Genomic DNA, 27924 nt, shown 5'->3' on the forward strand with positions numbered 1-27924 from the left:
GCCCCGCAGTCATCTAAAACTCCCCCTCGCCCCAGTGCAGCCTGTGGTACCAGCCTCTCCTCTCTCATCTGGAGAAATTTTTTTTTTTTTTTTTTTGCTGAGGAAGACTGGCCCTGAGCTAACATCGTGCCCATCTTCCTCTACTTTATACGTGGGACGCCTACCACAGCATAGCTTGCCAAGTGGTGCCATGTCCGCATCCGGGATCCGAACTGGCGAACCCCGGGCTGCCGAAGTGGAACATGCACACTTAACTGCTGCGCCACCAGCCCAGCCCTGCATGTGGAGCTATTTTGAGCACATACAAACGTCTTCTCCCACCGCCCTCTCTTTCCCCGTAGTCGGTAGCATGTCCCTCATCTTCTTCTTACTGCTCCATATCGGTTTTCACGGATTTTCTCTTCTTTCTATAATAAGCATGCATTCTTAAAGAAAGAAATAAGGGAACAAGTGAAAAGTGTCACAAGCGAGGCCCCTTGACATGAGGGTCTGCGGGGCTTAGGCAGCGACGGTTTCCTTGCGCTCTGAGTTGTGCAGGGTGAGTAGAGAAGGGGTACCTGGGGCCGGGGGGTGGGGGGGACCGGGCAAATCGGGGTGGGGGGTGGTGCCTCGGTCCCTGCCCAGTCTCATGGCTAGAAACACTCTCCCCACTGCCCACCCAAGGGGCCACGCAGCCTGCGAAGCAGCTTGTTCTTCCGGCCCCACAGACTTGCACCCGACTTGTCCTCCCGGAGGAGGGTTAGTGAGGAGGACACAGCCAGGCTGGTGCAGGAGCAGCTGGCAGCCACCTGGCCCCACCTCCGCCCCGAGGCCAGTCTGTGTGTGTCGGTGGCAGGACAGGGAGCCGAGACTTGGAAATATAACTTCCTGGGCCCCATCTCCATTGCCCCCCCAATGGGACATGGCAGAAGCCACTCTCTGTGCATCGGTCCCTTCAGTGGGGGTGTCCTGGGCATCCCGGGACGAGGTATTTTGGAGGTACAGGTGGATGGGGAGGGGCTGCCTCCCTTCTCAGCTGGGCATCGCCCCCGTGCCACCCTCCCACCCTTGCTTGGCCCGAGAACAGGCGCCCGGCTGGGCGAGCTCCCCGGAGAGCAGCCTGCAGAGCTCCCGCGGTGGAGATTAGTCACCGCGTCTAAAAATAAAAAGAGTTAAGTCATGAAACAGCGCATTTCCTTTTTAAGCCAGATGTGTCTGCGGAGGGATCCCCAGCAGTTTGGGGCGGTGGCAGGGAGGGCCAGGAGCCCTCAACAAGGTCGGGGGGCCGCGGGCGGGGCAGGCCGCGGGGGCGCTATCTTTCCCCTTGCTCACACCCACCCCTCGTATTGGCACCTGTGCAGGCTCCGCACTCGGGGGGGAGTTGGGGATGGCTGGATGAGATGTTCTCTGCCTCCACCGGCTCTGGTTTAGAGGGGAAAATGGATCGTGTGTAAATAACGCCCACATTGGGCAGATGGTCCTAAGGGCTATAAGAGAGGGGCAGGGTGCCAGGGAGAGACGCACAGGGGAAAGGCATTAATTCTCTTTCAGGGTCTGGGGAAGGCTTCCTGGAGGAGGTGCTGCTGAAGACAGAGTTTGGGAGATTCTGATAGGCAGATGGGGGAGGAACGGTGTTCCCGGCAGAAGGAACAGCATGAACAAGGGCCCGGAGGCTGGATGGCTCACAGCGAGTTCAGGATCTTCGGTAGGGCTTCTCAGATCACCCCGTTACACAGGCAGATTCCCGTCCCCAGCCCTCACCAGCTGGATTTGAATCTCTGAGAGTGAGGCTCAGGCATAGGATTGACAAGCTCCCCCAGGTGAGTCTTATGCTCCCCAAAGTTCGAGATCCACTGGTCTGGGTGCTGACTGTATAGAGGAGGGAGTGAAGGGGCACAACGGCAAGGCAAGTTGGGTCCAAATTGTGAGGGCTCTGACGGTTGCCTAGGAGTTTGGACTTTAGCATACAGGCAGGAGGGAGCTTTCAAAGGAGTGATGCTCCTGGATCTGTGCTTGATTGAGAATGGTCCCTGGGAGCAATGCAGGTGATGGAATGATGAGGTGGGGGTCCTGGGGGTGGGGAGGCTGGTCAGAAGCCCGGGCAGAGGTCAGAGGGCCTGGAGCAGAGAAGCGATGTGAGAGGAAGGGCTGGGGTCTGAGAGATGTCCCAGGGACAGGACTTGGGCCTCTCTCCCTCCTGGGGTTCAGGGGAGAGCCCGGTGATGGTCACCAGGGAAGCGTGTGCGGAGTGTGAACAAAGCATGGGGGATTATGGGCTTGTCATCAAGGAGACAGAGAAGCCACAGGAAAGGGAGGAGGAAGCGGGGGGCCCAGGAGTTGGGCCACAGAAGCCTCAGGCTGGAGGGTTCCTGGAGACGCCCAGTGGCCGGGGCAAAGAGAGAGGCGGGAGGCACGAGGGGTGTTCAGGGGAGTCCTGGGGGGATGCAGCAGGGCGTGCGTGGAGGGGCCGGGAAGATGCAAGGGGGTGCGGATTCTGTGCCGTCGCCCATGGGGAGGCTGCATTCCAGGCACACGTTCTGAGCCAGCGGTCACCTGGGGTCGAATCCTCTCCTTCTCCCCAGTGACCAGGGCACATATTCTAACCTCACCAGGAACCAAGTTCTTATCTGCAAGACGGGGACCGGTCACCCATCTTCTGTAAGGCCCCTGGAGCAGGGCCTGTGCACAAGGCCAAGCTGCAGCAAGGCCCAGAAGCTTCCCTGGGGATGCGTGTTGTCGGCTGATACACAGATGGGACTTTTCTGCTTGTCCCAAGAATGTGGCAGGAGCCACAAAGCTGAGAAGGACAAGTGGTGAGAGCCTTGCATTTTGAGAGGTGCGACACCCTGGGATCCTGTCTGACGGAAAGAGCAGAGCTGTCCCCAGCAGTCAACCCTGCCAGCCACCTCCAGCCTGGATGGATGGGGGCCTGAGTGTGGTCAGCATGGCAGCAGCGGGGGGTCCACGGCGTTGCAGGTGGTTCTCTCTCTCCTGGCCAAGCCAAGGGCGGTGGGGTGTTCCCAATAAAACTACTCAGAGACTAGGGTGCCCGCAGGGAGGAAGGAGTGATGCTGACTGTGACATGGAATCGTGGACCAGGGCTGTACAGGCTCAGAGTGTGGTGGGGCGGGAGAGGAATGGGGAGCTCGGCTGGGATCCCCCGGACCTGGGGGTCACGCAGGAACATAATAACCTGCTCCTCTCCTTGTGAATTTGGGGTGCTGAGGCTGGCCGGAGTGCCCAGGGCAGAATGAAGAGAGAGGGCAGGGTCTGCCCGCACTGCCCCCTTAGGGACTCCTAATTTCCCTGTAGGGTCGAGGCATTGCCTCCATCGTCCTCTTGGTAAGAGCATCTCCTGAGGCTCAGCTGAGCACTGGGCCGTCCAGCTAGAGGCCATTCCCAGCTCTCTTTGTGGCAGGAGTGGACACGGCATCGAGTTGCGGTCAATGGGATGTGAGAGGAAGGGACGGGTGCAACCTCTGGCCACAGCCTTGAAAAGGCAGCCGTTCCCGGCGCTCTCTCCTCCTCTCTCTGGGGCTGGACCACCAGCCAGTGGGAACGATGGAGATGAGGCGGACGCCCTTGGACGGGGAGGAACAACGCGATAGGAGGAACCAGCTCCTTCCGCAGCCTCAGGGCGTGGAGCTCCTGAGCCACCCTGGTCCACCCGCAAACTGCAGGCGGTCATGAAAGAGACAGGTGAGCTTCTGTGTTGTGTGCGCCATTGTATCTTTGTCACAGCAGCTTTACCTGTGTGCTGACCGAGACGGCAGGGGTGAGCGACTGCCGTGTGGGCCGAGGGAAACGGAGGAAGGTGGTGGGTAGAAGCTGTGAGCATGTAGCCCCCTAAGGGTGACAGGCCCCCCGGCAGCCGGAGTCTGTGGGCAGGAACTGAGGAGGCCTGGAGGCTCACAAGAAACCGGCTGGACAGTGCTCACTCAGGTCCCCAAAGAACCCACAAAGGTGACCCAGAGGAGGGCCAGCATCTGGCTCTTGCCACATGGGCTGGATTATCACAGCCCCAGCCAGGTATGTGATGTTCACCCCCTTCCCCATCCCTCCTCCCACGTCCTGACATCCTAGACGGGGGTCGGGGTACAGGGGGAGGAGAGAAAAGGGACAGACTGAGGTCCCTTCCCGCTGCCTGAGTCACGGGGCAGGGCTGAACCTGGGCGGAGACAGAGAGAAAGAGTGTTGAGTTAGACGTGAAAAATCCAGTGTTGATGTGGACCTGACTGGACTCGTTGACACCTGAAAATGAGTCTTAATTACAAAATGAATCCGTTCTTATATGAGAAAATGACTGAGAAGCTCTGAGGCTCATTCCTAACCCATCAGAAAGGGATGGTGAAGGGAGACCCCACTGAGCTTGGATGAAAGCCGTGAACGGAGGAAAGCATCGTCCCACCCATTGTCTGTCTTGGGCTCTTTGTTACACAGCTTTGCCCATATCCTAACTGGTACACTTCATCCATAAACCCACTTCATCCAACCTCTGTGTCCATAAAATGGGCCCCGGCTGCCCTTGCTTGCCCCTCCTCTCCACCTGCCAGCCTTCTGAGCCCAGGACCCATGACTCGGCCCTAACACGGTGCCCCATTTGCAGTGTCCTGAGGACAATTGCTACTCGTCAGGAAAACAAACCCGCCTGCCCTTTACTGCGCTTGTTGTGTCCTCAGAGGGATGGAAATTAGCAGGAAAATCAGAGAGAAACGGCCCCCCTGTCCCACCCACTCTCTCTTCTCACAATTGATAGCAGCGTGGTGGGGTGGTGGGCTCGGCAGAAGGACATGCAGGGGGGCTGCTATTTGGTGTGTATGTGGGGCATCCTCATGGGGGGCGAGGTGTTCTGGAATTGCCCTTGTGCTTCCAGGAGTTTGAAGCAAGGCGAGGTGGGCTGGCTCATTCGTTCCTGGAATGGGTGCCGGCTGGCGCAAGCGAGACTTTTCCCTGGTGGCCTGAGGTCCTGGTCCCCAGTGAGCTGTCTCCGGCTGCTCCAGCTCCTGGTGATGGGCAGGCACACGCATGATCCTAACACTGCCAACGGGAGGTTCCTGAAGATGACCGTGGAAGCCATCCTTCCTGGCTATCATCCCGGGCTCCCCAAGCTCTCTGGTGAGTGCTCACCATGGCGGTGTGGACAGCTGTCTGACGGTGGTTTTGCTCACCACTAAGCATGTGCCCACTCCTGCCCAGCGGACTGGCCAGGGGCCAGAGGAAAGGGAAAGAAACCCCTCCAGATGTGTGGCGCCTGGCCTGGCTGTCCATCTTCAGCTCAGAGCACTCTGCAGGAGGCACCTGCAATAGCAGAGTGACGCACACCTGGAACTGAGAAGTCAGGATCAAAGGAGAGCAGACACGCAACAGGGAAGATGAGTCCTGGCTGAGCTGAGGGTCGGATGCAGACATACTGCTTGTGATAACCAGCCTCCACGGTTGCTGTGGCCGAGCTGGGAATTCCTGGCGGCCAAAGGGAGCAGGGAAAGAAGGAATGACCCTTGGGGAGAATATACTGGCTCCTCAGGGAGAGTGTATGTCTCTCTAGCACTTATTTGTAAAAGGAATTTGCACAAGGGGCTTCATCCCAAAATCATTGGGAGATACGGTGACTGTGTCAGCCAGGGTTCTCCAGAAAAACAGAACTGGTAGGACGTGCATATATATAGAGAGAAAGAGATTTATTTTAAGGTACTGGCTCTCACGATTATGGAGGCTGCCATGTCCAAAATTTCCAGGGTAGGCTGGCAGGCTGGAGACCCGGGAGACCCGATGTTCCAGTGGAGCAGAACCAGGGAGAGCCAAACTGCAGATGAAGTCCGAGATCTGGGATCCTCCAGCCAGACTGTTGACCACACAGCCACGTGGCATCACCACTTATTTATTTATTTTTAGCAGGGGGTCAGATTTGGGAAAGAAGAAAATGAAGATGTCAGATGCATAAGGACCTGTTGGTAAGAGTGACTTCAGGGACACAGCCTCGGGCAAATGCTGATGGAAAAACTTCAGCTTCTCCGATCAGCCAGCGAGCTGCTTCACACTTGGAGGAGCAAAGAGAGCCAGGGAGAACGGGGATGAGGGAAAAACCACCGAAATTCGGGAAGGAGGGAAGAGAAGAAACAGCCAAGGAGACATGGTACCTTGCTTCATCCGAGGGCACTTGCGTTATGGTGTTTTTCCAGCCTCATCTCAGCTCGATACACTCTCCCGTCACCTCCAGAAGTGAGCCAGTGTCCCCAGGGCTGGAGGGACACAGAGAGGAGGCCATGTCACCAGAGTACAGAAGTCTAGCCATCCAGTAGAAACCAAACCGTATCAGGGTGCATGTGGTGCGAGCTGGGATCATGGAGGCAGAAGAGGGGAGGGAAATACCTCCACTTCTCTCTCCTCCCGCCTTCCACTCTCCACTGGGGCCTCCCATTGGCTGAATCTGCCCAGGAGCCTGAGAGCAAAGCACTCTGGGAAATGTAGTTCCCTTGGCGTGGCACATGGGCAGGGCCTGCCATAGGATCTGAGAGCAAAACACTGAGATACCCAGATGGTGGCTTGCTCATTTCACAAGTGTCCGCTGAGTGTCCCATGCTGAGAAAAGCCTTCCCCGGCACAAAAGTGCTCCTCATCCCCACCCTCCGGCCTGCCTCGGCACCTCCTCCCCGCGCTAACCTGTCCGTCACAGGACTTAGCACCAGCCCATGTGGCTTTACACTGTTGCTCATTGCATTTTTGGTTCTCCTCTTGCCTTACTGGATTGTCTGGATGCAAGCCCAGCAGGGCAGAGGGTTCATCCAACCTGTTCCTTGGAGAACAATGGCTGGCGCATAGAAGGTGGTTATCGCCACTTCCTGGGTTGATCGACTTTCTCCTGAGTCTTCTCTTCTCCGGCTCCATGTCCCCAGTTCCCAGCCATCCCCTGGGACTTGGGTTTTGTCTGGTCTTTGTGCTGGCCAGCTTCTCCCAGTCCAGCTCTCCGGGCAAGGCTGGACCGATGGTGGGGACTGTCCCAGGGTGGCAGGACATCCTGCCTCTCATCCCTATAGCCATGCAGCTTCTGTCGGTGGACATGGCCTCGTCTGGGCTCCTTGGTTGCTGGTCAGGTTCACAGGTCTGTCCCACATGCAGTGCACTGTGCCAGGCTCTAGGTCGTTGACGGGTGAGGAGGGTGTGGGAACCGCCCTTGAGGGGTTAACGGGGCGTTGCAAGAGCCGGACGCAGGTGCAACCTCTACCTCAGAGCCCAGGCTTATTGAACGACCCACATGGGCCGGTCACCTCCCTAAGAACATTCCATGCATTCTTTCATTTACTCTTCACAAACCTCCTACGGTAGGCGCTGTTATCGTCCCGGGGCCTCAAAGCAACTTGGGCCACCCCTCAGCTGGCAAGTGGGCATCTGGGCTGTGGACACAGGTGGTCTGACTGTGGTGGGCCTGAGCCCCTTACCTCCGGGTGTGCTGTCCCCTGGGCCCTGAGAGGCAGAGTGGGCAACCATCACTGCAGAGAGCCAAAGCCCCAGGGGGACACCAGAGGGGCGAGGAATTCAGGCCTGGCGACATCTGGAGTCAGCCCTGAAGGCGGTGGAGGATGTTCAGAGGGGAGGGGGCTCTCCCAGGGGAGGCAGGCTGAGGGCCGGTGTGGGATGGGAAACAGGGCAGGATGGGTTTGGAGAGCCGGGTTGCCGGATCCTGCCTGCTTTGAGGACAAATGAGCTCTTGCTTGCAAAGAAACATCTGTCCGGAGAGCTGTGTGCGACGATGTTTTTACGCACGCCGTATATAATGTGGAGAGGCTGGCTCCACATTCCCTACATGTTTGTTGCAAAAGAACCTTATCCTAAGACTGACAGGAAAAAACATCACCCCCACCCCGCCTCCCCTAACAAGCCAACCAGACTTTTTCACGTTCCCCTCCAGCCATGCGCCTGTGCAGACACGACTTTGAAACCAACAGTGTGTCTAGCTGGGTGCCCAGGAGCCAGAGGAAGAAGGTTTGGTGACCATCTGGCCAGCGTCTGCCACAACCTCTCAATGATCCATTGTTTCATTCTCAAAAATGGAGCGGGAAGCACAAAGCAAATGGGGGAAGGAAAAGGGGATATTGTCACCAAGAGTTGAAGACTCCCAGGGAAATATAAAGTGGAAAGGAAAGTCGAAGGGAATTCTGGGTCAGAGCCTGGCTTCTGCCCCGAGTTGGCCAAAACTCTTTCTGACCTTGCCAGTGGGCAAGGACGTGAGTGAGTCCTGGGGAGCCCAGGGCTCATTACAGCTGGGAGCACTGGGGATGGTGGTGGAAGGATGGCCACCGAGAGTGGATTGTTTTGTGTCATCTCCTCCTGTGCCCACCATGGTCAACTTCCGCCTCTCAGGAACAGGTCAAAGTTGAAGCCCCTTCAAAGCCTTGATGTTGATGCCCCTTCATAGCCTTTGTGGGGACTTCCTTCCCCGCTCACCCGTGGTGAGGAACGCCTCCCTGCATCTCCAGCCTCCTCCTTGGTTTATTTTCTCGCTTTGGGGTGGCATGTCCTTCAGCAGCTTCTTGAGAAAGTGTGACTGGTAGACAACTGTTTTTTGAGACCTTGCATATTTGAAACGGCCACTACTCCGCTCGACACTTGACTGATCCTTTGGCTGGCCATAGGATTTTTAATAGGAAATAGTTTTCCTTTAGAAGTTTGGAGGTGTTGTTCCATTGGATTCTTGCTTCCAATTCTGCTCTTGAGAATTACGAAGCCACTCTGAGAACTGACTCTCTGTATGTGACCTAGCTTTCCTCTCTGGAAGCTTGTAGAATCTTCTCTTTGTCCCGAGTGTACTAAAATGTCACAGTGAGATGCCATGGTGGTGGTGGGGGGTGTGTCTCTATTTCTTTACTCTGCTGGATATTTCACGGGCCTCTTCAGTCTGGAAACCCAAGCCTGGCAGCCGGGAACCGGCCTTGAATTATTTCATCGGTGACTTCCTCCCCTCCGTTTCTCCCTCACACATCTGTAGCGCCCGTTTTTTGGATGTTGGATCTTCTTTATCATCATCCTTTCCTTCTTCTCTCTCTTTTCCTTTTACTTTCTGGGATATTTTCTCAAGTTGATTTTCTAACTCTTCTATTGAGTTTTATCATCACGGCTGTGGTTTTTGCTTTTAAGTTTAGGCGCTCTTTCTTCTTTGTCTTCCCAATGCTCCTTTTTGATAGCACCCTCTTCTTGTTCTTGGATGTGACGTCATATCTCTGAGGGTCTGGGTCACAGCTGCCTGTTGTTGACAGAGTTGTCAGAGCTTTCTTTTCCTTGAACAGTCTCTGTTTCCTCTGAGTTGCATTTTTCTGTTGTTGTTTTGGTCTTTACTTTCCGTGTTAGAGGCTGTCACAGGTGTCTGGTAGCCGCAGGCTGTCAGCTCACGACGGAGTGGGGAGCCATCGAGCTCATTAGAAGTTCAGGAGTGGAGCTTGACCACCAGAGGCTTCTTTGCGGAAGGATCTGGGCTGTTTTTTTGAGGATCCCCTGGTGTCAATACCCTTAGACTTTTCCTCTTGGGCTGGATCAGGTCTCAGAGGAGGGCAAGGTCTGACTGTTGGTGTTCTGGGGGCTGAGCTAGAGAAGAGGGAAGGATGCAAAGGGTCACTTAACTTGTCACCCTGGTTTGGGAAAGGCACTCAGGCCTTCAACTGGGCTGGGATCTCCCAGTCCACAAACCCTCTGTATGACGAGGTCCAGAAAATAAACTTCTATCCTTCTTCCAAGATGGGGAGGTGTCCTCCTGGGGGTGGGGCTTGGGAAGGGGGGTCTGGGCTCCAACTGCATCTCAAAATCTTTCACTGAGTCTTCTTCACCTCTTTCCCCAGTTCCAGAGATGATTTTTGGAAGACTCTGTTGTGTGAATAAGCTCTTTCCCCACCCCCGACTTTCCCAGTGGCCACTAAGGGGACCCAGCGTTCTCGGTCAGAGTTTTCACTCACTCATCTTCTGTCCACCTTCTAAATTGGTTCCTGTGGTTGCCTTTCCATCCTCTGCATCCTTGTGGATTTGTGTCTTTAAAATCCCCTTACCGCGGCTTTGACCAGGCGCTGGCAAGGAGAAGAATTAGACAACAACCATCCGTCGCTGCCCTCAGGAGCCTGCTTCACTTTTTCCCATTTAACGTTATTTTCCGGTTTCATTAGCTCGTCCTCACGAGGATAATTTTCATAGCAAATAACAAAGGAGACTTTTCTTTCCAAAAGTCTGTCCCATGAAATGTTGGCCAAGAAAGAAAGGTGTTCTGGGGTCAGATACGTTTGGGATGTTTTGAGATTTACGAGGGTAACTGCAGTCCATCCTGAGGTCTTAGGCACATTCAAAGACCTGGGGCCACCAGGCCAGGGTGGGTCCCAGTGATTCCTGGCTTCCTTCTATCACTAGAAGAGAGGGACAAGGATCCTATTTGGGCCCCACAGGCAACTGTTCCAAGACCCCCTGGCCCCGGCCTGGGTAGATGACCCGCCATGGGCTCCCACGGCCGGTCATGGCCTGTTGTTGCGTATTGCGATTGTCTGCTGGAGTCTTCCTCTGGCCCATGAGCTACCTGTGGACTGGAATGGAGTCTTATTAACAGTTACAATCCTTTTGTGTAGCACAGGGCTGGGGTGGAAAAGGCGCCCAGACATCTGTTAAAAGAAAGGAAGGATGGAGGGAGGGAGTGGGTGAAGGGGGAAGGAAGGAAGGAAGAAAGGAAGGAAGGAAGGAGAGAGGGAGGGAAGAAGGGAGGGAAGGAGGTGGCCAGGAGGGCACTGAGTGAGCAGAGGAGGGCAGTCTCAGCCACCTGTGCACAGAGACACACGATCCCATGGGAGCTGGCGCCCAGCACCGCTGTGTGTAAACAGAGCCTGCCCCCTCTGGGGTGGCCCCATCTTCCGACACTGGCCTCCGCCTCCCGGTGGAAACCCAAGATCCAGACTGGGACAAGGGCTGCCAGATGTCTGTGAAAAGGGCCGTCTGTCTTTGCTGATAAGAATTCTCCAGACAATGGGCCGGCAATTCCCGCTGGGCTCCGCTCAGGAGACTCTGACAGGCCGGGTCACGGCTCCCTGCCTCTCAGGGCCATCTCTGCAGGCCAGGGCTTCCCGCTTCCCCAGAACACCCCTTGGCCCCAGCTCCCCGCTCATCCAAACCCACGGCCACTGCTCTTTGCAGGATTTCCAGGAAAGAGTCTTCTCTGAAGGCCCTGATTGGGGAGTGTTGGTGAACTCAGCCTGAACCGTCTTGTCCTGAATCGCTGGAGTCTGTGTAGCTGAGGGCCAGGGGGTGTGGGGTGTATGTGTGTGTGGGGGATGCTCAGAGTGATGCTGGGTAAATGATTCGGGCTCCCCTTATTGGGGGCTGACCATTCACCCCACCCAGGGCTCAGAGATGGACGCTTGTGACGGTTCCCGCTGATGCCTCCGTTGAAAGACGGCCACATGGAGACCAAGGAGGCCAACAAGGGTGCCCAACCCCACGGTGTCCCCATGATGAGGGCAACCTGGGTGGGACTCCTCATTCTGAGCCCACGACCCCTCCTCATTACCGCGCATGCTTTGAAGGAAGGAAGCAGTGCGCACGTGCACGGAGGAAGAAGGTTGCAGGGGGCATGGCGCCCCAAGAAGGCCCACACCTGCCACCCCCACTTGCATGTAGGGTTGTTAGAAACCGATTCTGTGGGAACCCACCCTCCCTCCTGGAAAACGAGAAGGGGGTTGCTAACGTAGTAAGCACCGCGGACCACCTCACCCGCCTTCTCCAGGACAGCGGTGTCAGCATCCTCACCCGCATTGTGCAAGTGGGAACCTCCAGGCTGACTGTGGAGGGCTTGCCAAGCTCCAGGAGTCTGGAGCGCGTGGAGCTGGGTCTTCCCGGTGCCGTGGTCCTGGCTTCCTCCCTCCGCGTCCAGACCTGTGCGAAGACTCCTTTCCTCGGGAAGCAGGAGAGGCAGAAGGATTCCAGAAGTTTCCATCCTGCTGTCATCTCAATGCCATCCTGTGATAGGTCTGCACCTTCCTGCCATGCCTCCAAGCAGAGTCTCAGCCTGCCAGTGCCGGCGCGCTCCCGCGGCTGCAACTGTTACCGGGGTCGTAGCTCTAAGTCTTGGCTCGGGGCTGGCTCTGCCGCAGAGGATGCATTCACAAGGGCCCCGCGTTTGTGCCCTCCCTGCCTGGACCCCCGACTAGTGGCTGTGAAAACCCATCCTCAGGCTCTGAGACAGATCCATGTGATCCCCTGATAGGGAGCACATGCTCTTCCACTGATGCGATTTTCCCTGAGCTCTTTCCCCCACACTCTCCCCTCCACCCCTGGCTCACGTGTGAGACACCACGGAGTTTCACGGTCAGAGGCACAAACACATACATGATCAGAAGAAGAGGAAGATAGATTTCTAGTGTCGTCGTTGCACTGATTTGAGAAGTGAGGGTGAAACCAGGAGGTCCGTTCTCCCCGGCACAGTCCCTGTATCCGTCAGCTATCGCCCCAGTGGGGCCATGTAACAAACCCCTCTCAAATCCAGGGGCACAACACCCATCAGCATCGCTTTCTTGCTTGGGTGTCTGGCCGGCTGCGGTGGCTCTGTCCTGAGGGGCGGGTCTGTGGACTGGTCGGGGTTTGGCTGACCCGTTGGGCTTGGCTCTGGGCCAGGACGTGGTCCACGTGTCAGTGCTTCCTGGGAGCAGCAGGCTCCCACACGAGTGACCTCAAGGCACTGGTCACTTATAAGATGCAGGACCCTGGGCAAAGCTTGTCTGAGCCCCCGTTTCCTTGTGTGTAAGATGGGGGGTGACATTAGTCCACGTCCAAGCTTGTGGTGGGAACTGAGCGAGAAGGATGTGCCCAAAAACAGAGCAGCCACACGGCAGCCACTGCAAGTGTCACAAGAGGTCTCTGCAGGAGGTGCGTACGTAGCAGTGAAGTCCTCTGGACGTTAGCACCCGGAGGACTGGGGGCCCTGGCCTTGCTCTTCAATATGGGCAAGGAGAGCCCACACGGCTGAAGACGTTTCTACCTCTCGGTGGCTCCGGAACCAAGGGTCCCCTTGCGAGTCCTCGTGTGCTGTGTCTGAACGTCATAGCACGCTTCCTAGACACACTCAAGCCTTGAAAACAGGCTGGCCCCAGAGGGGTGAGGGCCGTCAGCACCTCACATTCCTTGTCCCCCAGAGGGAAACCTCCCCTGGGACCCGACAGAGCCACATTCTGCAACTTGTCGGTTTTATGTGAAGCTGAGGAAGGAAGGCCCGATTACTGGGAGGATTAAGCCATGCCACCACCTCTGTCGTATGCAGGATTTGTCCTCATCTGCGACTCAGAGGTGGCTGGGATAAGATGGACAGGTTCACCCAAGTCTCTGATGTAGAATCTCTGTCTTTTTCGGGAGACCACAGTACTTTTGAAAATCCGATGGAAGCCATTGAACTTTCACCGCCCCCCACCCCCCCCAACAAAGCACGGAGATGTGCAATCTTTTGGGTATGACTTCAAGCAGCTCGTATGCTCCCTGAAGATCATTAATATATGAGACATGAAGAACCCCAGTCTAGGGACACATCAGAAGACAGGAGCCATGAAGGGCTCCCATTGGACAGGGCTGGGAATTTGAGCATTGTGACGTACAACGCCCATAATGGATTATAATCCAATGACCAAAACAGGAATCCATGAGTCCACACTGATAATGAACTAGTAGACGGAGAGATACATAAACAGTGGGGAAGAGAGAGCTCTCGAGGTGGAGTACCAGCTAACGAAGGTAGGTGGAATGACAGGCTTAGAAAACTAATTGTGCAGCCATGAGAGTAATAGGTGATTTAGGCCAGTATCAGACTCATGGGTGGATGAGAAAACTGTTGGGTGAAAATCTAATAAGGAACAGGTTATTGACATTGTCTCAAAGGTATCTTTCTACAGATGACATTATCTTCCAAAGGGACAAAGAGAACACTATCCTAACCAAGCAAAGTCAGCATTGCCAAGATTGGGACCCAGGGACATCCCGTGCCTCCTGATGACATGCACCCAGAAGGACACAGCTTCAGTTCCGTGTCAGCCCCGCCAAAATCCAATCACAAGGAAACGGCGACAGACACAAATCAGGGAGCAGCCTGCGGAGAAACTCAACCATCCTCTTCAAAAGCTTAGCATCACGGAGACAAGGAAAGAACGGAAGAAGCATCCAGAATAAAGGAAGCTTGAAAAGACGCGATGCTAAACGCAACGATTGATTTTATTTTGAAAGAAAATGCTGTGAAGAACGTTATGGGGACAATTGGAAAAATCCTAGTAGGAACCGTGCCTTAGATAATATTATTTCAGTGGTAAATTGTCTGCATTTAATAATCGCATGGTGGTCAATCTCATTAAAAATCCTATTCGTTCTTCAAAGAATATAATGGTGCTGTGGTTTTGTAAGAAAGTGTCCTTGTTATTAAAAGAGACACGCTGGGATATTTAAGGACTCCTGGGGCCTCAATTGTATCCTTCCCCAAATTCACCTCCTGAAGCCCTAAGGCCCAGGGTGGCTGGACTTGGAGTAAGGAAGTAATTAAGGTAAGGTGGGGTCATGAGGGTGGGCCCTGATCCGATGGAATTAGTGCCCTTATAAGAAATGACGGAGAGACACCAGAGCTCGCTCTCTGGGTCGTGTGAGGACACAGCAGTAAGGCGGCTGTCTGCCAGCCGGGAGGCAGGTTCTCACCAAAAACCCAACCGCCCGGTGCCCTGATCCTGTACTTTCAGCCTCCGGAACTGTGAGGAATAAATTCCTGTCATTTAAGCCACCCTGTCTACGATATTTTATGATGGCAGCCCGAGCAGACCGAGACAGGGGTGGAAGGGCACATCGTCTGCTGCTTACTACATACAGGTCAGGAAAGAAGGATGTAAGGTATATAAAGACAATCGAGAGGGAGAGAAATCAAATTGGCAGAATGAACGTTGACGGTTGGTCAATCTCGGGGGAGGGTCGACGGGCGTTATTTATATCACTGACACAACTTTTCTGTGAGTTTGAAATTATTCCAGAATATACAGTTAAACCCAAAGAACTTCCGCCCTGTGCCCAAACGAGAAAAGGGCCACATCATGCCACACGGGCTCGGGGAGTGGTTCCGCCAGAGCCAGAGCTGAGCTGTTGACTGAATTTGCGGGTAATCTGTAGTGGGCGGCAGAGGGAGGGTGACCCTTGGGGTGGGGACATGCCCAGGAAACTCTGACCAGATGGAGAGGATGTGACAGCAGCTTGAATTCCAGAATCCACGAGGATCACGGGGCCAAGCTCTTCTGGATGCCAGGAACGTGTGTGAACTTTTCCCAAAGTGTGGTCGCCCCTTCAGCAGGGCAGGCCCTGGGTGGTCTGGTGACACTGGGCTTGACTGCGCCATGCTCCTCATCCATGTCATAGCTCCCCCCAGGACTCAGGACCCTTGCTGCCACTCTGCTTCTATTTCCTTCTCCCTCCGCTCCGCCACCGCTGCCAAGCCTGGCCAATGCCCTTCCTTCTCCATCATGGGGGAGCCTGGGTTTCTCCTGCATCCTGATGCACGGTTCAAAGAGTTTCTGATAAACCTCCAGGCAGCCTGCAGTGTGAGTCTTTGCTCCCCTCACTGTGCTGGGGCAAGTGGCCCAGCTGTGCACAGAGACACATGTCATTATATAAAGCATTTTGGGGTCCTTCCCATTTCTTCAAGAGACTCCATCACAGATACACCCGGGAGACGTAGGTGTCAATAGAGCACAGCCGAAGCTCTCAGCTTGCGTTTTTTAAACTTTAGGAAAATGCCACTACTTTTCATTCTGTTTTGCGGCTCGGTTATCAGTATGAGAGCTCCCTTTGCCCCACTGAGATCTCAAACTTCAAGCCATGTGGCTCCTAGTTTGCTGCAGGTACTTTTTCTTTAAACCCTTAACAAGCAGGTCCCGTCGTCTCTGCAGCATTAAGGAGACCTGAGGGAGCTGGGGTTCGGCTAGGGAGACAGACGTCTTCCGTGGGTCTCTCCCACCCAGACGGACAGCTGGTCTCCGATTGCATTATCTGAAGGCTCATTACGGATTACCGCCGAAGCCGGGGACGCGTCATGTCATTCACCGTGTCCTGCAACATTTCAATCTTTGTTAGTTCCCTGATTTCATTTCGAATCTCTGCATTTCTGCAGGAATCAGCTGGTGAACTCATCCGACGAAGCATGGCCTCCCTTTTATCTTTCCCTCCGGTATCCAGGATCTCCCCAAATTGCCTTTATTCACGGACAAAGCAGGCCATTTCCCCCTTTTAACAGTAAACAGTGTTCGCTAAGAAATGAAATATTTTCAACTATGAATTTCAGCTATTTTCCATTTTCCTCGGCCTAATTGAATGAGCAGATGCTTTATCTCCAACGGCCCACGACAAAGTGGATGCTTGCTCCGAAATTGCGGCCGTGCCAAATGCATTTTGCTTCTTTAATGTTTTCTGATCGTTTCCAGAGCTTCTTCTGTCATGGGAAGTTCCGTGGGTTGCGGGCGACTCTTCTCGATAACTGGATTTTGGTTCCTGGGATGATGAGGCTCAGGGACGCGAGGAAGGAGGGTCCTTTCTCGAGAAAGTCGTATTCCAGCCGTCAGAAACTTGAAAGAAAAATCTGTCCAGTGCCGTGACCTGCCTTGAACTTTTTGCCCTCGCAGGGTCAATGTTGGTGGCCACAGTCCACCACTTATTTTCTCAAATTTCGAACCGTGTGCCGGATTCTAACCGAAAATGGTATCATTCTCTGAATCTGTGTTGACCCCAGATGTACCCCGATTAATTATTGATGATAAAGAAACCTTCAGCTGTTCTGCAGTTGGTTCCTGGGCCGGGCTGGACCTTGCGGGGAAACTTGGAGTATTTTTGGGGACAGGAGGTGAAGACATGGGGGATTGAGCCAGGATCACTGGGGGGTCATTGTCGGCTGAGTTTCACCCACTTTCCTTTCCTTTCTGTTTCTCTCTCACGAAGAATCGGCTGTTTTCACACTGCCGAGGAGCGATGGGAACCCTGACCTGAGTTTTGTAATTTACAGGGCTGATATAAAGCGGGTTTGACGGCTTTATCGTGTTTCCGACAATTTCGGGGAGTGGGAGGGAAGGAGTTTCCTCTGGGAAACGGTGGGGGCGGACAGCGCGGCTCGGGTCCCCATCTCCTCCGAGCTGGTGGGCTGGGAGTTTGAGGAAGTGAGGCGGAGGCGTGCGGGGTGAGGCCAGACAGGTGACGGGGTGAGCGGCCGGGCTCCGGTCATGAAGGGCCGGGACTTCCACGAGGCGGTGGGTTGCCATGGAAAAGTCTGAATGGTCCCCACGGCAGCCTTTCTGGCTCAAGCTGCTAAAGGCCTTGAGATGGCCCGAGGGCAAGAGGGCCTCTGAGCCGAGACTGGCAAAGCCTTTTTGGGCAGCTCCACAGTCTGTGGGTGATCCCAGTTTTTGGCACCAGGTTGAGTGGGCGTTGGGGGGGGCACATGTTTCTCCCCACCTTGGCTGACCCCTCAGGTGGTCTGGCATAGGACCTGCAGCCACTTGGGGATCTCCTGGCCTCTTGGCAGCACAGACTTGGTTCGCCAGAAGGGACCCTGGAATTCAAGCAGCCTGACCCCCCCAGAGCATGGAGGTCCTGCTCACAAGGTAGGTTCTCAGATAGCTCGAGCCCCGGGGCCCCACCGGGAGGGCCCGCGATGTGCTCACACAGCCAGCAGGGCATCCTTCTTTACATTTGCAGGAGTGACATACTTCAAGGCAGTAGGAAAAGCTCTGGTCCCTTCCCTCTCTGACCTGTGCTCGCTTTGGGGAACAGCTGGAGAGGCTGCTGGCATCGCCGGGGCCCCGGTGAGGGATGAGGGGTTTGGTGGGACGTGTTGGTGTGTTTCCGGTCACTCCACTAGAGGGTCAAGTTGTCGCTGGCCCCAGGCACAGGTTGGCTTCCAGGGACACACCTGTGCCCACTGGGGTGACCCCTTGGCGTCATCTCCTAGGAGAGTGGGACTGAGGTCGTGCTGTGGGGTGAGCCCATCTTATGGCCTCTGGTGTGAGCTTGGACAGGAGAAATGAGGTCTGACGTTCACGGAGCCAGAAGCTCCTCTGTGGGAAATTCACCCAGCCGCTGTGTGTGTCACATGAGAGGGGGGTCCAGTTCTTAGCAAATCTAGTCAAAATGAAAGGTCTCACCTTTTGGGAATTTACCTGATAATGCAGGTGTATGATTACAAATAGTCCATACTACCATATATACATTTTGTCCGTTTTTTGATGGGAATCATGGCAAAGTAAAACTTAGCAAGATTCCTGGGCGTGCAAAGCGCGGCATACAGATAGTCAGAACATCTCTGTGCGAAGAGAACACGTTCTATGCATCTCAAGGTACCACCTCACTTCTTAGAGTGTGAGATGCTGACAAAATCTGGCGGTTCCAGACGATGGGGAAGAGGAAAGTGCCCCAGGACGGCACGATGGGCTGAAGACACGAGGACAGAGCAGCTACACACACAGTTGTCAACAGCCTCCCGTGCTGTGCAGAAGAGTAACTCGGTTCCAGATCTCTGCATCTCAGTACAACGTAGCAGCAAGTTGAGAAAGGCATTCGAATCATCAGGAAAACGCAAATGAAAATCACAGTGAGAATCTGTCTCATACCCATTAGGACGACTACTCCCAAAAACCAAATTAACAAGTGTCAACAAGGACGTGGAGAGACTGGAACCCATGTTGGTGGGAAGGTAAAAGGGGGCAGCCGCTGTGGAAAACAGTATGGAGGGTCCTCAGAAGATTAAACAGAATCATCACATGATCCAGCATTCCGCCTCTGGGTGTATCCCCAGAAGGATCGAAAGCAGAGTTTGGAAGAGATATTTGTGCACCACGATGATAGCAGAGTTATTCACAACAGCTAAAACGTGGGAGCAACGGATGGATGGGTAAGCCAGAGGTGCTCTATCCACACCATGGAATATCATTCAGCCTTAAAAAGGAAAGAAACTCTGACACACGCTCCACCACGATGAACCTTGAGGACGTCACGCTGAGTGAAATTGGCCAGACACAAAAGGGCAAATACTGTGTGTTTCCACTTACGGGAGATGTCTAAAGCGATAAAATTCATAGGGACAGAAAGGAGAACGGTGGGTGCCAGAGGTGTGGGAGGGGGAAGGCAAGTCAGCGTTTAATGGGGACAGAGTGTCAGTTTTACAAGAAGAAAAGGGTTCTGGAGATGATTGGGGTGATGGTTGCACAACCGTGGGAATGGATTTAACACCAGTGACTGCGTGCCTGGTTAAAGCGGTAGACTTTCCATTGTGTATGCTTTACCTCAATAAAAGAATCATAAAGAAAGAAATTTACTTGAATTGCTTTTTGCGTTGCTTAAATATCACACCTCTTCTGCATCTATTTTCAGAGTAATCGAAGGGAAGGAGGCGGGCAGAATCTTCGAAATTTCAAAACCCCTCTTCTTAGGTCACCATCGAAACCAAGACTCCGATAGTCAAAATCGTGAAAGAAATTGTCCTAACTCACCAAGAATACACAAATCTCCAATTACCCACGACAGAGCGAGATTACGTTCCCTTTCCAGTCTCTTTATAGAAAAAAAACACAAGGACAAAAATATCGTCATGTTAAGAGGTGAGAAAACAGTACAAAATACAGAAAAACGGTATTACACAAACGGTCAGGAGGTTAAGAAATAGAAACATTGATGCTTTTCTAGGTTTTGTGGTGTTTGCAAGCTTTGTGAGCTTTGTAACACCTGAATTGTGATTTCTTTGCTCATGCTAATAAACATTCACGTTTGTATCTAGTTTTGTACTTGCAACTTTGTATTAATTTTCTTAAAGAGCCCTCCCCCCAACTATTTCACCTCCAGACGCCTTGGCATCTGGCTTCACCTCCTGTTTCTCTTCACGCCCACCCAGGGGTCTGCTTTACTAGACTGGGGGCCGATCCCACGCGGGGTGTTCCCTCTTCTTCCCACGGGACGGGGTGGCCCTCTCTGTGACTGGACCTCCTCTTTCCTCTGTGTCCACCCAAAACAGATCTGCCCCCCCCCCCACGCCCATCCTTCAAGTACTGGGCGTCACCCTTCACATGTGTCCCCTCATTTAGTCCCCACAGGAAGAGCTGGGTGCGATGGCCGCCACCCCAGCTCACAGGTGAGGAATTCGAGGCAGAAACTCAGAAGCCACTTGCCTAAGCTTCCCTGCCGGTAAATGGTGGAGCTGGGTTTCGAACCCAGGGCTTGGGCTCCGGAGCCCCCATCGGCAGCCCCGTGCTATGGTATTCTCCCCACTTTGTCACGAAGGATGGCAGTAATCCCATCAACAGGAACGGGCACCGTTTGTTCATCCTCTCTTCTGTGCCTTGTCGTGGGCCACATTTCTGTCTCACAGCCACGCTGGAAGGTGGATGCAATTATCAGCCCACTTTACAGGTGAGGAAATTGAGGCTCGGAGTGGCCCAGTGATACACTCAAGGCGGCACAGCTGGGAGGTAGGGAGAGCTGGGTTTTGATCTCAGACCCGTGGTTCCTTTCTAGTGGCCCCAGGCTACCTCTGGGCCATGGAAGCCAACCTCTGGGGCCACCAGCATCAACTCTGGCCTTCCTGAGCACACCAGGTTACTAACGGCTCGAGCCTTTGCTAGTCGCCGTGACTGGGGGCAGAGCTGGCCTCAGCGCGTGTCACCTGTGCCGTGTGTGCAGGAGCACAGGACCCAGCGCTCGGAAGGGCCCACGCTTGGCTTGATGCTCTGTCGCCGTCATGAAAGTCTCCGTAATTTTTGAACCAGGGGTTCGTGATTTTCATTTTGCGCTGGGCCCCGCAAGTGATGTGTCTGGACCGGGTAGGAGGGGCTAAGCAGCTGGACCGGACCCGGGCCTCCCTGGAACAGAGCTGTCAGCCTCCCGGTGGGGACCATTTCAGGATGCTGTCTCCTGGGAAAACCGATGCTTTCTGTGGCTGAGCCGCGCCTCCCCCCAGCCGCTTCCCTGGACTCCACTTGTAAAACGAATTACTACTACACGGGAGGAGCGAGAAACTTCTTTATCTCCTCCTGGGCAAGTCCATTAGGCCCCGTGGGCCCCCTGGAGCCCCTGCGAGGGGCTGACGTAAGCCTGTCTTTGGTGATTTGCGGAGTGACCGCACGATAAGGGGTCTGGGCCCATTTCGTCGGTGACGGGGCCTCCCTCCCCAAGAATTAGCGGGCTTATCTCTCCATTTATCAAAGCCCGTTGGGAGATGAGGCAATCGGGCAGAGAAGTCTCCCAGTCGGTCTGCAGGGCTGCTGTTCCTGCCCGCTTGCCCAGATCCCTGCGGCCGGGGCGGCTTCCCACCGGGAGATCCCGCTTCCCTCCCCGCGTCCGACCTGCTGGACCGTGCTGAAGGTTTTGCCCTGAAGTACCATGAGGACGCGCAGGAGAGGGCCAGGCTGGGGAAAAACTCGAGTTCGGCCCGGTCTGGGTTCAGTCTGAGATGCTGGGGAAGATGGCGTTTCCGGAAGAGGCTGGCACCAGTCCCGCCTGCCCTTCTTCCCGTGGGAGTGGACACTCTCCCTGAGTTAAGGAGGAACCTGGGCAGATCTGGGTCCCTCCTGCACCCTACACGGAAGAAGTGCGGCCGTGTGACTCCCCAGCCTGGGTCCCACACGGCAACACGGCTTCCTCTCGGCTCTCCCTCTTGGGCTGGTCCTGGGAGCCCATCCTCCATGTTGTGGGGAAGCCCAAGCCCCCGGAGAGGCCACGTGTGATTCCGGCTGACAGTCCCGCAAGCTGCTGGCAGCCTCAACCAGCGGACACGAGTGGGACCACCTTCAGATGACTCTGCCCCCAGCTTTCAAGCTGCCCAGCTGAGGCCCCCGACGAGACGGAGCAGAGGCCGACGGTCCCCGTGGTGCCTGTCTGAATCCCTGACCCACAGACACCATGGCAGATAATAAATGTGCTTATTGTTTTGAGCCACCCGGTCTTGGGGCAGTGTGCTCTGCAAACAGAATCATCAGAACAGATGGAATTCACAACCAAGAGGAAATGTCTGTGTGGAGGGATGGCTGTAAGACTCACGTACCTGGCCTCTCTTGGTCCCCTTGCTGGCTCCTCCCCAGGGGAGGAGGTTGGGCTTAACCGATGGAGAGTTGGCGGGGTGGGACCAACGCCTCTGCCTTTGGAATCTGCCGTGGGTTGGGTGGGCTTTGTCCCGTGGGCGGCTGGGCCGGTTTCCCAGGGTGACCTTGACTAAGAGAGTGGGCCTGCTCACCTCTGGGGTTACGGGTTAAGAAGCCACGTTCCCGCATACGTATGAGCTGTTCAATGAGCTGAAGTCGGCTTTTTCAGTGACAAAGGCGACATTTCAGTTCGTTGCCTGCAGGACTCATTGAAATCTTTCTTAAGCGGTTCGGAACCCTGGCAGGGAAAATACGGGGCCTTATCAGGTTGGGCCCCCTGCACAAGGCACATCTGAGTCCTAAAGATATGACCAAGTATCTGCGGACGTGACTTCACTGGGGAAAAGGGTCTTTGCAGGTGTCATTAAGGAAGGATCCTGAGATGAGATTGTCCTGGATGGGTGGGCCCTGAATCCAGGGACTAGTGTCCTTATCAGAAGAGGGGAGCTGGCCACACGATGACAGAGGCAGAGGCTGGAGGGATGTGGCCACAGCCCAGGGACGCCTGGAGCCCCCAGAAGCTGGAAGAGGCAGGAAGGACCCTCCCCTGGAGCCTGTGGAGGGAGCGCAGCCCTGTGGACACCCAGGCAACGTGTGGGCCTGGTTCTGAGACCAGAGAGGCAGTCAGGGCAATGGAGGTGCAGGGTGAGTGAGAAAAGTGTTGTTGGGGTTTTAAATTTTAAATGTGCAGCTGAAGAAAACGAGAAACAGAGAGGGGAAGTGACTTAGCAAGCATCACACAGTGCTTTAGAGGCCAAGAATGGGCCAAGAATGGGCATCCTGTTTCTCAGTCCTGTGCTGTCTCCCTGGTGGTGATGGGTCAGCCTTCCCAACAGCTTCTGATGACATCCCGGGCCGAGAGCGGAGCAGGAGGTGTGCCCTCTGGCCAGCCTGCCTATGGGAGGGGCAACATTTCTGAGTCGTCTTTAATTTGCCTTGAAATCAGGCACCAGTCTTTTGCAAAACAGGAAGTGGTCTCTCTGGGCCTGACATGAAATAGTGTTGCTGTCACCTTGAATTAAAGGCTCAGGGGGTCTCAAAGGAGGGGCATGTTGAAAGAGGCGGTGGGGTCAGCCCGGTCGGCGAAGCCCTGGACAGCCCAGCTGATAACAGACCCTCGGCCGTCAGTACCCAGAATCAATCAGAGTGCTGAGGCCGGCTGACATGGTCACATGTCCCAGCAGAATGGCCGAGGGCAGGGAAGCGATTTGTCTTCCCTTTCAGATGGATTTCCTGGTTTTTAGGGAGCAGGAGACGGCCCATCTGCTGATCAGATCGCCAGCTGAGATAGCCGCCTCCAGGTCACCGGCCCCCCACTCCACAGGTCCCCTCCGCCACGCGGCCCCAGTGTCGCGCCAGCCCCAGCAGCCCGGTCCCCGCAAATGGGAGCCATCAGGAGGCCTCCCGCCCCCGTGGAAGCTTCTGGAAGGAGGTGGGGGGGGGCAGCCCGCCCCTCCCCCTCCTTTCATCTTCCCTCTGCTTCCTTTCCCGGCACCTGGCTTTGCTCACAGTCATGTCATTACTGTGGTTTCTTCAAACGCTCTCCCCAACTTGTACGTGTGTGCACGGATGTCCACAACACTTGCACACACGTGTGCACACATATGCTCCGCTGCCGACTGGCTGCTTCCAGACGCTCCTGGGCTCCTCCGCTGGGTTGAGGCCAGAGGGTCGCGTGTTGAAGGCAGGCCCGGGCTTCCATTTCCCGTTCAGATCCGGCCTCCCCTCCTGCCCACCTGTGCCCTTAGTTATTCAGTTCCCCCGAGGCTCAGTTTCCCGTCTGCACGACAGCGTCTCCTGCTGGGAGTCCTGCAGCCTCGTGAAGCATTTAGCGGGAGTTCTGCTTACAGCCCGCTCTGCGTAGGTTGTTTGTTCCGACCGTTGCATTATTATTTCCGCTCCTGGATTGTAGTTCCCAACATCCCCCAAGGCAGGTGTTGCCAGAGGTGCCTTGGAGCTGGAGGGTCCACACCCTCCTTGATCCTCCAGCTGCGATGCTCTCATGGATCCTCCTCATCACTTCCCTCCCCCAGCTCCCAAACCCCAGCTATCCACGGGGTGCGTGTCCTTCTGTGAGACCCTGCGCTGGGGGCCGGGCACGTGGAGTCTCTTCCTTTCCGGGGAACTGGCGGGGAGATGCTTCAGCTGTGATCGCATCTCGGATATCTCCCTTCCCCCGCTTATGGATCTCCCGTTCCCCAAATTACATCCAGACAACGGCGGTAGCAGGCGGCCCTCTCTGCCAGCCCGGGGGCCCACCAGCCGGCCAAATGGGGCGTTTAATTGAAAGAGAAGCTGGCGGTCTGCCCGGAAATCCTGAAGAAAGGCCCCGGAGTGGACCTGTTTTTAAAACCTCGCCACACACCTTCACCGTATATTTCTGTTTCAAATACTGGAAGGGGTTCTTGGGACCATTTGAGAATTAAAAGCAGCCGGCCGAAGACGGGCAATGCAGGACCCAGGCCCTGGGGAGGAGGGCTGTGTGTTGATAGAACCCGACCACTTTGTATAGATGGGGAAACCGAGGCAGTCCAGAGGTGGAGAGAGAACTCAGCTCAGTGCAGTTCAGGTCTCCAGAGGTTAATTGAGGTCCTCTCTGTGAAGACCACACCACATGCTTGTCTTACATCCTCTCCCCGAAATTCTGAAGTCACAGCTTCCTTCAGGACGTCGTCTAGCATTCTTCCCAGCACTTTGGTCCTGCTGGGTGACTCCTGAGTCTACAGGACGTGGGTATAAGCCAGCAGACAGTGGAATGGCGAGTGAATGGAGGAATGGGCGGGTGATGGGGGAACTTGCTCCTGGGGGCCCTGCAGATTGACCTGCCAATCAGGGAGGGCCTCTCCCTTCAGAGAGAAATCAGGGTCCGTCAGGGCTGGAGTTAGACCATGGAACGTAGAGTCAGGGCCACATGCGTGCAAGAGACGCTGAGGACAAGGGAAGAGCGGGGGTGCAGAGGGGCGAGCAGAGGCGGTTGGTTAGCAGGTCCAGGCCCTGAGCCCCCAGACGCTCAGCTGACTCTGCTCTCCACGGAGACCACAGTAGCTGGAATCTTGTCATCACGGATTGTGTGCTCCATGGAAGTCACCAACCCGGTGACGTGAGCAAGTGGCTGGACCTCCACCAGCTGTGGCTTCTTCTTCTGTAGAATGGTAATGACCATGGCCACTTTGTCAGGAGCCGTGAGACAAAATGAGGCGTGAGGGCAGAGGGCTGCCCCCACGCCACTCAGAGAGGCAGGTGCATCAACTCATGGGCCATTTCTGCCAATTTGGGGGCATCCTAGCTCTGGCCTTCGTGAGCTGTTGGACCCTGGTAAAGTTTCTAAAGCGCTGTGCCTCAGTGTCCTCACCTGTGAGATGGAATCGTAATAGTCCTACTTCACAGGGCTGGGGGATGCTAAGGGTTAATCCACGTAGAGCCCTGGAACAGTGCCTGGTTGGAGGTTAATTGCTACTGGTATTATGATGGCGGTAATGATGATGGTGATGGTGATGGTGGCGATGATGATGGTGGTGGTGATGATGATGATGATGGTGGTGGTGATAATGATGATGTTAATGATGGTGATGATGGTGGTGATGATGATGATGCTGCTGATGATAAGGATGATAACGATGATAATGATGGTGATGATGATGCTAGTGATGGTGATGATGGTGGTGGTGATAATGATAATGATGGTGGTGATGGTGGTAATGATGCTGATGGTGATGTGGTCATGGAGGCAATCATGATGTTGATGATGGTGATGACAATGATGATGATGATGGTGATGATGGTGGTGGTGATAATGACAGTGGTGATGGAGGTGATGATGATGATGGTGGTGATTATGATAATGATGGTGGTGATGGTGGTAATGATGATGATGGTGATGTGGTCATGGTGGCGATGATGATGTTGATGATGGTGATGACGATGATGATGATGGTGATGGTGATGGTAGTGATAATGACAGTGGTGATGGAGGTGATGATGACGATGCTGATGACGATGAACTGAACACTTGTTATATGCTAAGGTCTGTCCCAGACGGGGATACCACAGTGAGCGAGACAAATGTGGTCCCTGCTCTTCTGGGAATCAGTCCTACTGAGGGTAAAGCCAGTGAATAAGTAAACTGATAAATATATAAAGTCCCGTCACAGAAGGAAGAGCTAGAGAACCACGTGATGGGTGGGGCGCCCCGGAAGACCTCTTGGAGGAGGTGACATATGGATGCAGTGGGAGACATGGGTGTTGAGGACAGCCCCTCTCCCTCTTTCCCCTCTATGCCCATTCTGGCTGCATTTTGACCTTTAGCCGGGAGCCTGAATCTACGGCAGTCTTTGTCACTTGCTACATCTGTGGTCTTGGACCTGTTTCCCCTCCGTGGGAGTTGGCCGTCCCATCTGTACAATGTGTGTATGTGTGGGGTGCAGCCAGACACCCCCTCGGTGCCTTCCATCTCTGGGATCCCAGCATCCCGAGCTGGTGCTCACGGCCTCGATCCGCCATGGAGTAATTGGCAAAAACGGTCGGCATGAGGGGCCCTCTCCGGGTCAGGCCCCTCGGAAGGGTCGAACAGTTCACTTCCCAGCAGCTCTCTGCGGCTTACCTGAGACGGAGCTGGCTCCAGGAGCAATTTCCCCTGGAAGAAACAATCTTCGGAATCCATCGTATATCATTCGCCATGACGTCTTCTGTTTAAACAGCGGCAGCCGGTGGAGGGTGTGCGCTGAGGCTGCGTGTCCAGGAGGAGGGGGCTTGCGTCCCAGCCCCCTGCCCCAGCCCTGTGGAAGGCCCCGCTTGGGGGGAAAGCGGGCATATGGAACCCATTTGGGAAATTCTTTCTGCATAAACCACTCTTTCCAGGTAAGACACACACCCAGATTGACTGTGAAAGATGAAATAGCGTTCTCGCTTTGCCGGCTATGTTTTTATGGATCTTAATTAAACGCATGCCTTCCCCGGGTGGGGAATTCGAGCCCCTTCTCAAGAGGTGATCTTGGCCCAGGGGAGGGCCAATTATAACCTCCCGTGCTCGCCACCTCCCAGGACCTCCCAGACCCTCCGAGCGCTTGGAAAATGTGCGCTCCACAGAGAAGCTTTGATTCTGCACGCCTGGAGAGCGCTGGGCCTGTTTCCAGGCCCGAGGCAAGTGGCGGTCAGAGTCCCAGGCCAACGGCGGGAGGGCCTGGGGGACCCGGGCTTTCAAACTTCATTGAGCATCAGAGCTTTCCTTTCACATCCAATCACACGTAGCCCCCGATATAAACCAGATGGAACTGCTCGGGCTGAAGGGGGAGGGTAGTGCCCACGTGGCCCCTTGCTAACCCCCATGGGCATCCTCAGTGCTAGCGCCCGGTACCATTAAGGACAGCGGCCGCCACCTGGATGTGCAGGGGGCTTTCCAAAAGTCCTGGGTTTGTTAGATTGGTTACTCCATTTAATAGTCGCCCAAGTCAAGTGAGGTGGGTGTCATCGTCATTTCACACTGAGGGAACCTAGGCACAGGGCAGCAGAGTGACCTGCCCAGGGTGGCCCAGCCGGGGCGGGAAGAGTGGAATCTGAGTCCCGCAGGCCCACGCCTCTCTGGACCACGGCTGGGAAGCTGCTGATGGGCCCAAGGCTATCTTGTAGCTGTGCGCCCAGCTCAGCGGTTCGCCTCACTCTCGCGTTGTGGTCCCTATGTGATGGGGGTCTCCGTGATGCCGTCCTCTTCCCGTGGCCAGGTGAGGGGGGCCCCCAGTGCCCCCAGGTTCGCCTCTTCCAGCAGGTAGTGTCTGTGACCAGCTCTGTGGGCTGCGTGGAGAGCCTT

At 55.1% G+C, this 27924-nt stretch overlaps 1 long non-coding RNA gene across 4 annotated transcripts; it reads left to right on the forward strand.

Moving 5' to 3' along the window:
* The first annotated feature begins 350 nt into the window (after positions 1–350).
* LOC106844261 (uncharacterized) lies at positions 351–14329 on the forward strand. Of its 4 annotated transcripts, none has more exons than XR_006521978.2 (4): positions 351–538; positions 1531–1799; positions 2592–3678; positions 4853–5067. It is a non-coding gene; the product is annotated as an uncharacterized lncRNA (long non-coding RNA). The 4 variants fall into 4 exon arrangements; XR_006521975.2 differs by lacking the exon at positions 351–538 and adding an exon at positions 1174–1255; XR_006521974.2 differs by lacking the exons at positions 351–538; positions 4853–5067 and adding an exon at positions 11341–14329 and having other exon boundaries at positions 1270–1799.
* Positions 14330–27924: the final 13595 nt, after the last annotated feature.

Source organism: Equus asinus, chromosome 17, assembly GCF_041296235.1.
Source record: "Equus asinus isolate D_3611 breed Donkey chromosome 17, EquAss-T2T_v2, whole genome shotgun sequence".
Taxonomy (NCBI): Eukaryota; Metazoa; Chordata; class Mammalia; order Perissodactyla; family Equidae; genus Equus; species Equus asinus.